The sequence below is a fragment of the Triturus cristatus genome, chromosome 7, assembly GCF_964204655.1.
Source record: "Triturus cristatus chromosome 7, aTriCri1.1, whole genome shotgun sequence".
Classification (NCBI taxonomy): Eukaryota; Metazoa; Chordata; class Amphibia; order Caudata; family Salamandridae; genus Triturus; species Triturus cristatus.
The window spans coordinates 1,097,708,275-1,097,725,190 of NC_140590.1; the positions used below are offsets into that span (position 1 = coordinate 1,097,708,275).

General features: G+C 43.4%; 1 protein-coding gene across 1 annotated transcript in view; it reads right to left on the reverse strand.

Moving 5' to 3' along the window:
* Window positions 1-523: 523 nt before the first annotated feature.
* The window catches only part of LOC146811153 (uncharacterized), a 224,270-nt gene continuing 207,877 nt past the window's right edge, over window positions 524-16,916 (reverse strand). Inside the window, exon 9 of the mRNA XM_085618217.1 lies at window positions 524-719. The gene's annotated coding sequence lies outside the window, so the exon portion shown is untranslated. The remainder of the gene's footprint in view (window positions 720-16,916) is intronic.

The following is a 16,916-nucleotide window of genomic DNA, read 5'->3' on the forward strand; positions in this document are numbered from 1 at the left end:
ATACACACGTGATAAAAGTGCCTCATCTTGCTTTAGGCACTGTATTTTATCATGAATTCATCTGCTTTATGCCAAGGTCATTATGTTAATCACTTCACTTTAAGAGCTATAACACAATGTTTGTTTTATTTGGCAGTTAGATTTACTCTACTTTAACTAACATATCCACTAATAAACAGTGTGACGGCCAGTCCTATTGGCTGTGCGGTGCAGTTTGAATGTGTTTCCTGGTGTGCAATTGGCTCAGAATCCCCCCAGTAGCTGTGCTAGTATTGTAAAGGTTCTCTGCTCAGTAAGTCCCCAAGTGACCCCAGCAATGTCTGTAGAGCTGAAACTGGCAGAAGAATTCCCGCCTCCACAAGGAACAGTGCTGAACAACCATGATGTGTTGGATGGTTTCTTACCACTGATAGTAATATTTTACAAAGTTTGCGTAAAAGTCCAACGTCCGCTCTCAAATGCAGTCTCTGGCTGCTCAGTCTATCCTCCTAGATCTAATAAATGATGGAGTCGAGACAGTGACTGTGATGCTCTTTCTACTTTATTGGAAAAGTGGCACAAGGAATAGCAGAATCACAAGAGGTTCCTAGAGAATAACGTGTTAAGTCGAAGAAAGAGAAATTGATCCCTTGTGTAGAAAGTTGGAAAGGGCCTGTTTCCACCAATCAGCGTTGTTGCAGAATTCATCAAGTAGCATGAAGACCAGGGGCAGTGCTACCCTGCAAGAGAGAAAAACAGACAATGGTGAATAACTTACTACTGTATGAATGAAATGCAAACCCCTCTAAGCAGATCACTGTAAAACCAACTGATGCAGTGATAGCAGACTTCTTTGTGCATGGTGTGTCAACATAAGCTGGCATAATTTTGCCCTTCATCAAGTTGATACATTAGACAGGGAATGACAGTTCAGAGGGGCATTTAACCGGATATCTTAGGAAATGTGTCCTGATCTGAAAATTAATATACCAGCCTTTGTATTTGTTTAGATTGATCGATGGCTTGTAGTGGTAGTGTGCATGCTGCCTACTGAAGAGATTGTCATTTTTAGTTCACGCTCTAGCCCTGTGAATGCACACCTGCAAATGAGTGAACTTTGGGTCGTGTGCACTTATGAAACCGGGTTCTTAGTGTGTTTGACTCAGTTCCCTAATAAACATCATCATTTAGGCTTAACCCAATTAAGGTCGCACACACTTACGGGGGGAGGGGAGCAAGCACTCGGTTTAACACACATGGAAGTTGCCTTGAGACTCTTCAGTCTATAAGTGGCTTTTTAAAGTGACAGCCCGCTCATAAAAGCGTGTGTTCAGTCCTTCGCAACATTTATGAACAGGGCAGTGTTCTGTCTGTCCCAGCCCTGAAGAGGTTATATTTATACACAAAACGCCGCCTCACAGTGACACCTCTACCCTGCAGTTTTGCTTACATGAGGTGAGGAAAACGATTGGGCATGTCCAAGCCATATATTGTTCTTGCCTCTGAGCGATAGTCCGCTGTTGACAGCGGGGTGTGTAATCACCTAACATTTGCGTACTAAGATGGGAAGCTGTGTTATTCTCTGAATTAACCAAGCATCGGGGGTGCTGCCTATACGCTCCCTTTTCCCTTTGCTCTAGCCACCCTAGTCAAACACAGCTTCATTTATGATGACACCGTTGTTTCCAACAACAATTTGTGAGGCTCCTAGAGGACACCAATACAACATTGGATACATAAAGAGTATATTCACAAATCCTTTGCAAGATTACTAGAGTCTGTATGTGCACCCCTGCTCCTTAGTTAGGTTTTTATTCATTGTAGCACCACATTGGGCAAGACAGTACCTATCATTGCATGTAGTCAGAATGTAGTGTCTTTTTCTGTTTTTCTGTCGTCCATATTTATGGGCAGAGTCTGGACCTATAACACACCGTCAGAGATTGAGCAATCAAGCTCACAGACGAAGAGTCGTAAGTCAATCTACCTACACACACTGAGAGATCCCCCCAAAAAGTCACTCTCACACTGATCCTGATGAAGACCCCCTGAACCACAAGGGCGACCTAGGGCAAAACAGGTCAACCAACCACTAGGTGCTCTGGATCACTAACACGTCAACTAAAGCTCAATTTTTATTCTTTTTTAATATTATTCCTTTCTGACTAATAAAATACTTCCTACCTGAACTGAGGTAAGTTTAACTCACACTTTTCACTATCTACCTATCACTTAAGGCTTCCTAAACCAAACAGTCTCCCTCCTGGTGGAGGACAACAGATTACCTGGAGAACCCAGGTGATTAAGACCCGATAATGACACTGCTCATCTAACTGAAGGAACGGGGTATAAACATAAACTGCACCCTTGACGGAGACATTTTGACTCTGGAAAACTGACACACGTGATTTATTCCCTTTGATTGTGACTTAACCACCCATTAAACAGCAGAACCCTGATGTTGTTGTGGTGGCCATTAAACAGTAACTTTATGGGGCACATGCATCAATGTAGACTTTTGCGGTTCCTTAATTGCGAATATTAAGGAATCGCAATTAAGCAATTGCAAAAGCCAATGCATGTAGGAATCGCTATGAAATTAGCGATTTCTAAACATTCCTTAATTGTGACTCGCAAATTGCGAGTCGCAAATAAGGAATGCCTTCCTATTCATGAATGGGAGATTGCATACGCAATTTGCGAGTACCAATGTTACTCGCAAATTGAGTGTGCAATTTCAAGGGTGCAAGGGAGTCAAAAGGACACCCTGAAATTGACCTGTGCACACATGCTGCGCATACACATGCCCCAAAAGCATGTGTGAGTGTAACCTACAACTTTGAAAAAAGCACTTTAAGGCATTTTTAAAAGTTTTTGCAAATTACCATCAAGTACAAATTGATGGTAATTTGCGCCCCCATTTAGCAAATTTGCAATTTGCTATTCCATCATGCATTGCATTTAAGGATTAGCAATTTGTGATTCCTTAAATGCAATCGCAATTTAAGAAATCTAAAAAAAATTGCGATTTCTCAAATTGTGAGAGGCTGACAGTTTAATGCATCGCAGAAGCCCTTATTGCGGATGCAAACGGACGATTTTTTGCGAATCGCACAGTTTGCGCTCGCAAAAATGGTTGATGTTGACGTTACATTATGGTATGGTATGTTATTTATTCTATGTATAGCATGTAGGTAACATCAAGTCAGCGCAAGTCACAAAAATTCATATGATGTTGAATTTATATAACATGGAATTTGTATAATGTCACGTGGTTTAATTTGTATAAAAGGTCACGTCACACCACTTGCCTGATGGCAATGATTATGCAAAATAGGAGATGTCACGACTTGGAACCATTTCTAGCAGGTATAAACAATTTTGTTTTAATTTGATGTTTATTGAACATTTGAAATGATTTATTATTCATTTAGAACAGTGTATATATGTTGTTGTCTTTTTTTATTTTATTGGATGTTTTTAAATATCTGAACAAACTAATTTATTCTGATCAATTTTCTAACAAGACCTAGGCACACAACTAGATAATAAACAGTATGTAATATTATTACAACAATTTGATTCAATCAAGAACGATCCATAATCATGCTGCAGTAGTGTTGCTGTTTCATTAATGCGATTTTCATTAAGCCACAACAGAAACCAGCCAACCCGTGTTTCGTCGCATGTGGAAAGCAATTCCGCGACTTCCTCAGGGCTGAATATTGAAGTCTAAATCTTTGTATTCGCATTGCCGGTGATAATTCCAACCCGACTGGGCCTAAGCAGTATCTGTGCACAGTTAATCTTGAAGGAACGCCGGGCTGCCGGTTCAGAGGTTCTCCGGCATGCCACAGCAGTGTTCTTTAATATGACCAAAGAAGATAGATGTTGACCGCGCTGCTGGTGAAATAGCTCACAGGCGAGCTAGAAAAAAGTCCCAAGGTGCTGGACTCAAGAATTATTATAGTGACCAATGGTGGTGAATTTCGTTAGGTTGAGGGGGAACGTGATTAAAACTGAGATCGCGTCTTTAGGGTAATCCGAAGCGTGTATGCTGTCAACTCCTCACGGCAGTCATCTGTGTTCCGGGTAGTGGACTATATTTGATCTGATCAATGTCTGATGTGAAAGAGTGGTGAAACTCGATTAGTTCATGGAAATTGCCCTGAGATTGGTTAGAGAAATGCTTGCAATCTTTATATTGGCAGTCAGGCCCAAAACAAGATGACTGCTCTTTCTGATGTGACTACCGCAGCCATTCAAACTCAGTTAGCCAGCTCTATGCCTGGGGTCACTGAAAACCACACTGACAGTTCTGAACAGTATCATACAGCCACGGCCCGTGCAGGGCGTGTTGGTGGGGCGGTGACGTGGTGCAGAGGAGGGGCAGGGTGGGGGGTTGCAAAATGCGGCATATGGCCGATTTCAGGTAAGTTACGAAAACATTTAATAAAACTAATTTCGTTGCGCGCGCTGCATCGCATTGCTGGTATCATAGTTGTGTTTTTCTCATCTCAACCACATTTGGCTGGTGTTAACCTCCAGTTGACAACCAGTTTTTGACCAAATTAAGCCTTTCATCTTTCTCTGCTATATACATCAGAAGTTTTGGTCCTATGGAGAAAGGAGCAGTCTATACATTACTTGTGGAATATAGCTAATTTTCACAGCTTTCTGCAAATGCTAAAGGCAAACCTTTCCATACCATCTGGGCACTTACAAACTGGGACACTTACTAGTTGTGAAAAGAGGCATATATGTTGTAGTTCTGAAACATGTCGACTCTGCCTCTTTATGGATGAGTGAAAATGCACTCTATTAATCCTTTGGGTGGTGTACAAAGGCAACAATAAAATTAAATATAATGATACCCCAAACAATTTTGTCCTTACCAACACCACCCGCTTTACTACAGTATTTTGCAGGATAATCTAAACTAGATAATGTTGGTGGGTCACTGATATTATGTTGCTCTCACAGCCATAGATCACCACACCTTAACATATAGACGGTATCCATCATTTATTTTAGTTGCACTTTCAACTTTGGGTTGAGCTAAAGGTGGCTTCAGCATTTGCACTGTGTTGCTGCACACTCTTTCCTAAAGTTGGACTTGTGAGTATTAACAAAAACAGTATACTATATTAAAAATTACCATTGGAAAAATGATCTTGCATGACAACTTTCACAGCAATTATTTTAGAACTTCTCAATGTATCCATTTTATACAGCTGTCAGACGTGTCTGGCATAGACATAAGGTTGGCCTGGTGCGTAATAATACTGTGCTAATGATTTGTTTTTGTTAGCTGATGATTTCAATGCCAACATTTCTGGCCTGCTGTGCTGTGATTCCATCTACTGAGGAAGGATGAGAGTGGAAAATACTGGCAACCTGATTAAACAGCAGAATACATCACCAAGAAAGGTTTATGATGGACTTTATAGATGTGTTTGATATGATTATTTAATTTAAAAGTAAGAGGCATGTTGAGTGTCCTTTAATAGTCTCTGTGGACAAGATTGACAGAATTAACTCTTCAAAATAATTTCCCACTGTATCAATGAACATAACCTTCTGGCAGTCTCCTTCTAACTTCCACATTCACCCCCATGCTGATTTACCTTTCCCAAAAATTGAAATAATTATTTGATGTGGCAGAAAGTTATAATGGGAACATAAAGATATGTTCCTAGTAACCTAAAATGTTGACAGGGTATATTCTTGATATAATAAACACCTTCCTTGATGAAGGTGTACAGGAATTTAGTACATTGTAGTCTTGTGTTATTTCTTATAAATCCCCAGTCTCTGCTTTGGAGTTGTTTTTCTTTTAGACAAACTTGGAACCTCAACCTTGCTTGAATGTGGATATATATACACACTGTGCTAAGAATAACAAGAGTGGGAGATTTGATTTTGTCCTGGATCTCACTCCTGTACTTTATCCCCAGCGCCAGAAACAAAATTAATGGGGCTTTTCCTCAAGTGTATATTATGCTGCAAGAAACTCACCATTGTTGCTCACTGTCCGCACTTTTATGCATTAGCTACAGACCGGGTCAGATTAGGACCAAAAAGAGGCCCGGGCAACAAAATAAAAGTGACACGCAAAGCGAATCAGATAGATAAAATATAGTGCCACCTTCCGAAATCATGCCAGTTTTGAACTTGTAACGTCATGCTGTATGGGTATTTTTCAAGGTATTGGACACTGCATGCATTTGTGTTTGCTATGGGAAATGTTTGTGGTAATATTAGGGACTATAACGTAAACTCCAACACACAGGGCCATAAAACAGGCCCACAAACAGCTACACAGCCTGCCCACATGCTGATCTGTCAATAGGTCAGTCTGACACTGGCAACAGAGCCACTAGTGTGTGCATTAAAATAACACAACTCGCAAAGACTATATGACGTTACAATGCAAACAATTAAAATGCATACTTTTACAACGTGGTTTTTACATCGCAACTACCATTACATTGCATGATTTTACAATGCCTATGATTACAATGCATTTTTAGAAATTAGATTCACAATGCATTCCATTACAATGCATACCATTACAACACATACCATTAATACTTTTAGGGTAACAGTAGGGTAATTGTTAGATAGTGTAAGGGTAAAAATTACTATTCTCACTCCAGTGAGTGCAACAGTAGGGTAAGTGTTGGATAGTGTAGAGGCAAAACTTACTATTCCCATGTAGCCCAAAACCCATACCTACCCTAAAACAACAAAATTCTCCATTACTTACCTTAAAATGCATTGTAATGGCATGCGTTGTAATGGTATGCATTGTAATGGCATGTGTTGTAGTGACATGTGTTGTAATGTCTGCGCTGTAATGCATGCAATGTAAATGCAGATTCACTGTAAAGGTAGTGCATTGTAATGACTGTGTTATAATGGTTGTTTCCCCTCTCAAAATATGCATCAACATTTCTCTCTAGGCAGATTACATTTTGTTATAGTTGGTGTCACCAGGTGCGGGTAACTCATGGTGTCACCCCCTCACGACTTACCGCATGGACCTCCTCCGCTCCGAGTCCGTCAGTGGACACAGTTGGCAAATAACGGGACCATACAGAATCCTTAGTAACGTTTGTAAATGTAGGTCCTATATTTACAAAATGTGCCTGTTAGCAACAGTGTGATAATGACTCATTAATCAGGTTGTACAGTGGGCTGCCTGCTGGTCAACAGTTTATTGGAATTTATAATATCATAGGTATGGTACTTTGTACTGGTGTGGTGTTCCCACTATCCAGCAACACTATATATCAGTGGTCGAAGTGGGGGTAAAAAAGTAGGGGAACTGTGGGTGGAGAATCAGAGGGCGGGAATAATCCAAGGATTGGATCAGTGGGCGGAGCCCTAGGTGTGGCCAGAATGCGCAAACATCCCAATTTTTTTTATTTGTTTGGTTTCACTGCCCAGTTTTATCAACCAATGGATACACATGAATATTTAAGGTATTAATGAGTTATTGACAGTAAAACGTATTCACAAAGTGGGATATGCTTCTAATCACAGAATGTCCCCAAATACGATAAAATGTGGAAGCACAAGCCATTTGTCTCCGAGCCATGGAGTTTCTATCATCAGCACTTCTCCCTTTTCCAAAACAGCAGTTCAAACATGAATGGCTAACAATCCTAGTTTGCAAATGTTTTCTAAATAATAATGGCTCTTCCATATTTACCTCATAATGCAAGATCTGCAGCATGATCTGACCATTTAAACTAATAAATTGTTTGTAGCTCAAACGTATCAAAAGTTAATAAAAAATGTGACTTGTGTTGCTGCGGAGTAAATGACAGTTAATAGCTCACTGTTCTATGTTAGGATTTTACCTTATAAACTGCAAGTAACAAAAGGATCTCTCTGACAAAAGCAGTAGCCCACTGGCCTATTTACATTATGTGCACTTTGTGATCTGCATGGTACATGTTCTTTGCAGCAGGTACATTAACCCTCTGAGCTACCTTTCCATGAGCCAAATCTTCCATTAGACAAAATTCCGATCTCTCTCTAGGAAGAACATTAATAACCAGAGTCATCATGACATTTTTATTGTTACTGAAAATTGCTGGAGGCCAGGAAGGAGGCAGCAAGCGCCTTTAAAACCATAACAGACTTGCAAAAATGATGCCTCCATCTAAAGTCAGCACCTGGTGCGGTCACACCAGTTGCACCGCCCTAGAGCTGGCCCTTCTCAAGGGTCCTGTGATCTCAGTGACAGGGTCATTGTTGTTCTAGGGTGTGCTGCTTCACAGGCCTGCCCGCAAGACTGGAGGTGAACTTCAGTATGAATAGTGGTGGACAAGCCTTGAAGGTTAACCTACACTTGTCATGCTAGGGTCCACCTTCTGGTGCTACGACACCAGGGATTATAATGTCTTGCGAAGCCTTCTAAGGTCTAGCATGAGATAGTGCTCTCTCAGGAGAGTGGCCTGGTGGACTGGTTATTAAGGCTGAACCTGGTTCCCCAGTTCCAAATTCAGCAGCTCTGGCCATAGTGCCACATCCTCTCCCCCACTGAACACCATAAAGCCCCACTGAGAAAATCTCAGACTGCCTTCAACTACAACCCAATTGTTGCCAGCTATAAACACCTGGATGCGGTTCAATTTAAATTACGCACTGGGCAAGAGCAATATGTGGCCTACAAGTAAAAAGTGACAGCATCCTGGAAAAAGCAAACAATCATAGGGAATGCAAAATTTTGCAAACCATGTGAAATGTAAGCAGGAACAACATGGTTACCTTAACGTTTTTACACTCACTGTTCAGAAATCAGTGAGTGCTTTTGCCTGATAAGTTAAGGTCATAACAACAGGGCCCTGAATGGACCTATTTCAATGACCATTGCTTATATCCTTACAAAACGTAAGCAGTATGGTAAAAAAAGACAACATCCCTAGATGCAGAGCAGCAGTACAAATTTTGTTTTTCAATCGTCACATTGCAGTACCTCCAGGATTGGTGCACTAGTTCCAAGCCCTGGGAAAACAAAGCCAAGACAACAAAAATAGCGCTTCACTGCAAACTCTGTAAAAGTGGCGCTAATGTGTTCGGGTGTGTATAAAATCAATCTGGCCAGTTTGCTACCACGCTGTCTTACTTTATTTAGTTATTTATTTTTCATATTTTTAAACTTTTATTCCCGATGCTGCACTTTGGAATTAAATGTCAGAAAAATACGACATTGATTTTCCAGCAAAAGTGATTTTCTTTTTTGGATCCATTTCACAGGGTAGCAAATAAAAGAAAGGAGAGGAAAGAGAGTGAGAACCCCGTCTTGCAGCCACTGTTTCAGTAAGAGAAGAACTGCCGGGCAAGCAGGCGAGAGGCCTCAGCTTGTACACAAAGCTGCTGTGCCTGAAAGTCGTCTTCGCAGGCCTCCCGACAGCTCAAAAGATGGGCCCACAATTCGGTGATCAGAGGCAGGCAACCTCGCTCCACACTGCCTTCGCCCTCCCCCTGCGCCCTGCTGGGTGTCACCCCATGTGAGGGTGTCACCCGGTGCGGTCCGCACCCCCCGCACCCCCATAGTGACACCGCTGAGAACATCTAAATGCATTGGCAGGATTAAGAGCTAACTTGATGAAGCACTTGACAAGCTGACTGAGTAAGGTGACCAATGGATCAGCCTCGCTGGTCTCGTATCGTCAATATTAGGATGGTAGTACTAGGTTCTTTTAGTGTTTTGATAACTTGAGGTCTTTAGTAATAAAACTGATATGGGCAGGAGAACATTCCTGGGAAAAATGGAGTACACTCATTCTGCATTATTTAGACGGGTGATTTGGGGGGGCGTGTACAAGATGGCGAACGGGATGGTCACTTAGATGCGGGGGAGGAGTATGTTTTGTGACAGGAGGGTGGCCACTAGATGGCAGGCTGGAACCAATGAAGGAACCGGTTGATGGTTGGCCGGGACCACGATGATACTGAGGCATCCGGCTGTGCCCAGCCACACTGTAAAGAGGAAGAGATCCAGGTGGAGGGTAGAGGTGGCAGATTGGGCTTTCTGACAGGTGTACCCTCATCCCTGGGGAATGTGGTGGTCGGCGCACGCTGTGCTGCGGAGCACAACCAAGGAAATCCTTCACCCAGCAGGGAACGCCAGTAGTGGTCGATGCGGGCTCGCCGGCTTAATGAGGCTCCTGCAGGGAAAGTGATGGAGATGGTGACAGAAGGAGCAGACCACCTCCCCGATAGAGTCTGAGTGTAGCATTAGGTGGCTGCAGAAGGTGGGGGCTCTGCTGAAGCCCAGAGGAAAGTGTCTAATTGTTTTTTGCCCTGCATGCCCTATGGCTGTCCTGCATAACCCGTCACTGGATTCTATCCCCCTCTCAGCTGCCTGGAGGATTGGGGACGCATAGTTACTGTTGCCTGCCCACTGGTCATTCAGGACATCTCCTCCCAATACCTGGTGAGACAGCAAATTGTGCGGTGCTGCATATACCCTGAAGTACCTGGGATGGCCTGCTGCCTATGGGGCTATATGTACCAACATGTAATCATAGTCACAGAGATTGTAGCTGCAGTTTGGCCCCCCTTGTGTGCCACAGGACTGAGGGGGGACTTTTATACCCCTAATAATGCAGGTTGTTCTAGCTAGATCTGTATTCCTGGACTCACTAACTATCCTTCGCAAATAGCTAAAGCCCAGTAAGGGAGAGGTGGTGATATCTCACAGGCCCAGGCTGTGGTGGAACTGTCATTGTCCCTGGTTGAGCTCCATTTTCACAGAACTGCTGGCGGTGGTCAGCAGCCTGAAGTCCTCCATTGAACCAAAACTGGACTCTTTTATAATTGATATGGTGCTTTTGAAGGATGATCATAAAAAACTGAAAGACTGAGTGCAGCATGTGGAGCAGGCACTGGAGATAGCCCAGCCCACGGTCACAGATCATCAAGCACAGATAGAGGTGCTGCAGAAGGAGGTGGCACAACCACCGGCCCGAGCAGATGATTTTGAATGATGCTCACAATGGAATAATATCAGGGTAGGTGTTCTGCTGGAGGGGGCAGAAGAACCAAGCATGGACCTGTACCTATAAACGTGGCCACCCTCTAGCATCAGGCACCTCTGAGACCGGTGGTAGCATTCTTGTGCTGAAGGCCCTGGATGCTGCAGAACAGCAGGATCACTATTTTCCCAGATTACACCATGGATGTCCGCAAGCTGCATGATGCATTTTGTGAAGTGAATCACTGGCTCCGCACACTGAAAACCACGTACACGTTGTTGCTTCCAGCAAGGTTGAGGGTGGTATCTGACACTTAGACATTGTTTTTCACCACTTCTGAGGAAACGTGGTCTTGGCTTGAGTCTAGGGAGGATCAACAATGCACACCTCCATCGGATAATGAAGGTGGCTGGCAGCCCCAGAGGTGCATGATATGAGCCACTAAAAAAGGTAGCCCGCACGAGGCAGTCCCTCCAAGGCGCAGGCTGGCTTGGGCGTAGTGGAGGTGATAGCAGTGGTGGGACAAACCTTGGCCTTTGACCAGATGTACAGGAACTCTGAGGACTTTAATGAGACTCAGCGAGAAGACAAACTGGTGCTGGAGCTGCCGGAGGAATTGTGGAGTGGTCCGTAGATCACCCCACTGACTGTGGACTTATTTCATTCTACTTGAGTATGGTATATGTCTTCTTTTTCTTCTTCCTTTCTTATTCCATAGCTCTTCCTAACCATTGAGCATGCAGTGCAGTGGCATGCGTGCAAGAGTGGGGATGGGGAGGGATAGAGGCAGTGGTTAAAGGGCAGACACTTGCAGTCCTGCACCAATATTTGTGAGCGAGGGTGTGCTTCGACATAATGATGATAGCGGGAGATGAAGCAGCGGAGGCTTTTGGCTGTGTTTGTATCTGGGATAGATTACCACCAGAAGTGCAGAAGCTCAGTAGTAATAGCCAAATAATTACCAGTGTTAAATGGCTGTGACCGATTGAGGGTGCACCCAAGGAGTGGGAGTTGCGGGAAACAGTTCCATGATAGTTGAAAGTTTATTTGTTGGTGTTCATTTGCTTTACTGCTTAGGTCCTCTGTGGTCTTGCTCACTTTTTGAATGATGATTTGTAGTGCCATTACTGCACTTAATAGGGAGAACAAGACCTTCAGAGAATACATGGTTTTGATCTTTAATGTGAGGGGCATGGGAAATGTTACTAAGCGTCATAGGATCTATTTCTACTTGCGGAGGCGCACTGCTCAGTTTGCTTTCCCTCAAGAAATTCACTTGATCAAGGAGAAACTTATCAGGCTACGTAAAAGGTGGTGGAGACAGGTGTTGGGCACCACATATTCAGCATGCGCCAGAGGGTGCTACTATGGGTTGCTCTGGGAGTTCCATTTGTTTTCGGGCACACTCTGATTGATCCAAAGGGCCGTTATGTCATTGTAAAGGGTATGGTGGATGGTGAACCCTTCACATTGGTGGTACTGTATGCTCCGAACTTGGGATAACCCATGGTTTTTAACTGGTTCACTCCTGCAATCCTGCAGTCAGCCATGGGTCTGGCATTGTGGTGTGGGGATTTAATTGTGATCAAGACCTGGTACTGGACAGCTTGATTCCCCCAATACCGGCTGCTCAATTGCACATAAACTCCAGACAACTGCAACAGTGGGCCCATGAAAAGGCAAGTTGTGGATGTGTGGCATACCCTTTATCTTTGCACCATGACGTTTCCTATTACTCTCATCTAAATGTATTCCACACATGTATTCATTTGATATATGCTAGTAAGGGACTGAAGCTTGCCTGTACAGGGGCCAAATATTTAGCAGGGACATTATTGGACCCATTGTGGGTGATATTTGGATGGGGCTGAGCTCCATCATTGATACCTATGTGGTGACTGCAGCCCAGGGTACTAGATGATATACCATACAGGACACAGGTGGTAGAACAGATTACTCAATACATCATGGAAAACAAAGACACAGCTACAAATGTAGGAGTAAAATGGGATGAATTCAAGGTAACGATACAGGGGAATGTATGTCATCACATTTCGGCATTAGGAGGAGTTTTCAACGGTAACTACTCAAGCTGGGGGGTCCACTGAGGGAAGCGGAGTAGCGATAGGAATCAGATCCGGAGGGCCTCTATACACTACAGGACATTAGACACTCACATAGGCAGATGCTGCAATGCCTCTCTATCTTCAACTGCAGGTAATACACCAAAATGCAACATGAACTGGGAGATAAGGATAGCAGTTTACTGGACTGGTTGCTTATCTCTGAGTGACCCCAATTTGTCATATGGGCCATCCAAATGGTGAATTCCCAGTTAGCTTCAACAGGGAATGTGAGACATTTTATTCAACAATTTGCTGGGCACAAGTGACAACACACCCCAGCGACATAGTTGCATACCTACGACCCCTTGATATGCCGAGACGTGACCCGCTCTTGAAACAAGAACTAGATGACTCACTGACACTGGAAGAAATTATCCTGGCTATTAACCAGATAGCTAGAGGGAAAACACCTGGCATGGATCAGTTTCTTCCACATACCGGGCGTGGCATGCCCTGTCTGTTGAAAATGTATAGTGGAGCTAAGAAGCTGGAAGATTGTCAGGCAGCATGAGGGAAGCCTTAATAGAAGTACCCCTGCAACCTGGTAGAGAACCCCTGGAGGTAACATCATATAGACCCCCTCTTTACTCAATCTTATCTATAAGGTATTGAGTAAAGCACAATCCAATGGATTGATGCCTATGGTCCACACAGTAATCCACTTAGACCAGAATGAGTTTATTCCAGGCTGGAAAACTTTTTTCAACTTGCATCAGTAATTTGGGATTATGGATTGGGCACACCAGACAAATAATCAGGGATTAGTGGCCTTTCTTGACATAGAGAAGGCGTTTGACACCCTGGATTGGAACTGTATACAGGCAGCCCTGGAAAGCTGGGCCTGGTCCAGGAGTTTTGTAACTGAACACAGGTGTTGTATGAACTCCCCATCTCTACGGTACGCAGTAGGAGGCTCGTTTCTGAGAGTTTCAGGATTGAGAGATGCACCAGTCATGGGTGTCCATGTCCCCCCTGATGTTTACCCTGGCCATGGAGCCACTGGTGTTTATGCTCCATAAGGGGGTGCGTGAATGAGGATATACAGTTGGAGGCCATCCTAACATAGTCTCCATTACACGGATGACATACTAAAATATTTGTAAGTGGACTCTTTCATTCTCCCATGTGAATGTCGACTTTAGACACCTTTGACCAAATATCCGGACTGCAAATTAACTGGGGGAAATTATGTCTCTTCCCATTATTGCAGACCCCTGATGCCCCATTGTTATGGAAGTATGACAGGAACTGGTGGAGGGGAACCTGGGAAGGGCATGATCCTCGATGCGACAATCGCTGCCCTTCTGGACACAACAACCTCTATCACTTAGGGGGAGAGATGTCCATTGCTAAAATGTCAGTCCTTCTGTGTCTCCCGTATTTCTTGATAGTGCTGCAGGTGATTTTGAAGAGAGCCTTTGTTGTGGACCTTCAGTGGTTACTGGCCGCCTTGATCTGGACGAATAAAAGGCATAAAGTGAAACTAGAGACGTTATATGCCACACTAGAGGATGTTGGGTTGGAAGCTCCCAGTTACAAGTTCTGTTAAGCCGCAGTCCAACTCCAGAGGCCCCTCCAATGGATACTGGATGAGGCCAACCCAGAACAGCTTCTGACAGGGACTTTGGGGCCTGCTCACCCTTGGAGTGGCTTTTGACTTCCCCCCATACTGCAGTCACCAATATGCCAGCGTGGACTTGGAAGATATATATATTTTGGGGAAAACAAAATATTCCTTATATGCCTGGCCTGCCACTCTGGCCCCTCCCACAGAACAGACACTTAACCAGGACCTTCCCGGTGGACTCTTGTACAGCTGTTGGGTTGAAGACCTCAGGGGATATAATAGTGAATGGTAGTATCTGCACTTTCGAACAATTGATGGCCGGAGATGGACTCGATCCAGGGCTGTTCCTTTTGTACTCTGCACTGAGGAGAGTGGTGGGGAACCTGAGGAGATTGGAGGGGAACCCTTCACATATTGCTGGCCCGCTGGACCTGATGCTGACATTGACTGGAATCAGACAGGCTATCTCACATACATACAGGGCACTCAAAGATCACAGCACTGATGAGAGGTTCCCAGGGCTCAAGGTCTAGTTGGAGGAGAAATTAAATGTGGAATTACAAGATTCCACATGGAGGAGGTTGGGTTCAATAAAAATGATTATGCCGAACGCAAGGTTTAGATTTACGTAATTCAATTATTTGCACCACACATACCTTTATCCAGACAGAATAGAAAGTGTTTTCCACGGCACTGGGAAGAGGTTTCCTTGATGCCAACAGGTTAATCCACACCTCCTCCAAATGGTATGGCTGTGTCCAACAACTGAGTTCTTCTGGCAGACAGTGTTTGCCTGCGTGTCAGATGCTTTCATGACACTGCTGATGGGTCTCCAAATGTTGACATTGGTATGAGCAAAATGGCATATCACAATGGCATGGAGGAGTGCACTCACCCCTACCATGATTGTGTAGCAAAGGGAAGTGATTCCATGGGCAAATGCAGAGCTATTGGTTTGGATAGATGCTCGAGCACGGGATGGGAGATGTAATGTCAAGGAGCAATGGAATGAGTATTTAGCCAGGCAAAATGTAATTCTTTCCCTCACAGACAATGCTACTACATCTTAGACATAAGGCCGCTTGTTGGCTGTAGCCGTGAGTAATTTACTGCCTATTGGAGTGTTCTAAGGTTCTGACTCCTAATGTACTTTGAGAATGGATGGAGCTGGGCATGAGCGATTGAGCAGAGATGATGGCTCATTTTTTTTTCATTTTTGGGATTGTGCTTATCCATTATGTTAATATTGGAATCATAATGGCATGATTGACATGTTCTGATTTTCATGATCCTTATGTTAAGCATTTGCAGGTAATTGTTTTGATGTACAGGCTGCTTGAAAAATACTATAACTAAGCTTTAACCTTTGTTTTTTTATTGAATAGCTGCAAAATGTTTCTGGACAAAGCTATACCTCTCTGAAAAGCTCTAAGAAGAGCATAACACTGTGTCAGCGGTTGCTTTTACTCATTTCAGGTTGGCATTTTAGGAATTCAAAACTGTAATACTGTGCCTGGAGTGGTAAAAGACTTGTGTCATTTTGTAGCTCGGCATGGACAGCACTGTGCTAGTCCTATGCTTAAAGACTTTGCTGTAAAAATGGCCATATCTCGGTATGGATGGCAGTGTACTCCTCCCATGCTTAAAGACTTCGAGAGAAAAGCAGACATTTGAGGTGAGCAGATCTAGAGTGTCACTGGTGTTGAGAGTGCTCTATACAGGAGCTGCTTTCCACCTAAACTTGAGAACCACCCAGAGTTCTCTGTTTCATTTCTGCATATATAATATATATATATATATATACACACACACATACACATACACATATATATATATATATATATTATAAATTCACAGAAAAAACCATATGATTCAGGGACGTTATATTTAGTTGGATATTTCACTCGTACAAAACCAGAGAAATTCGTCTGTTACAGTTAGTGGAGCTAACTCTAACTCGCTCCCCAGCAATTCACTGCTGATGACATCACATATTACATCACTCATGACATAGTCAGTGACATCACTGATGACATCACTGATGACATCTCAAATGACATCACTTATGGCATCATCCAGTGAATGTGTGTTTCTGTAAAATTTAAATATGTTTTAGATATGTTAATGCCAAGGTGTTTTGAAAAATGAGTTGGCGTATAAGTGTCTGGGTGGAGGATTTAATAGGTGTGTAACTGACTGTATAAGTGATTGATTCATTGTGTCTTACTGAATGCATTGGTTAGTGACTAA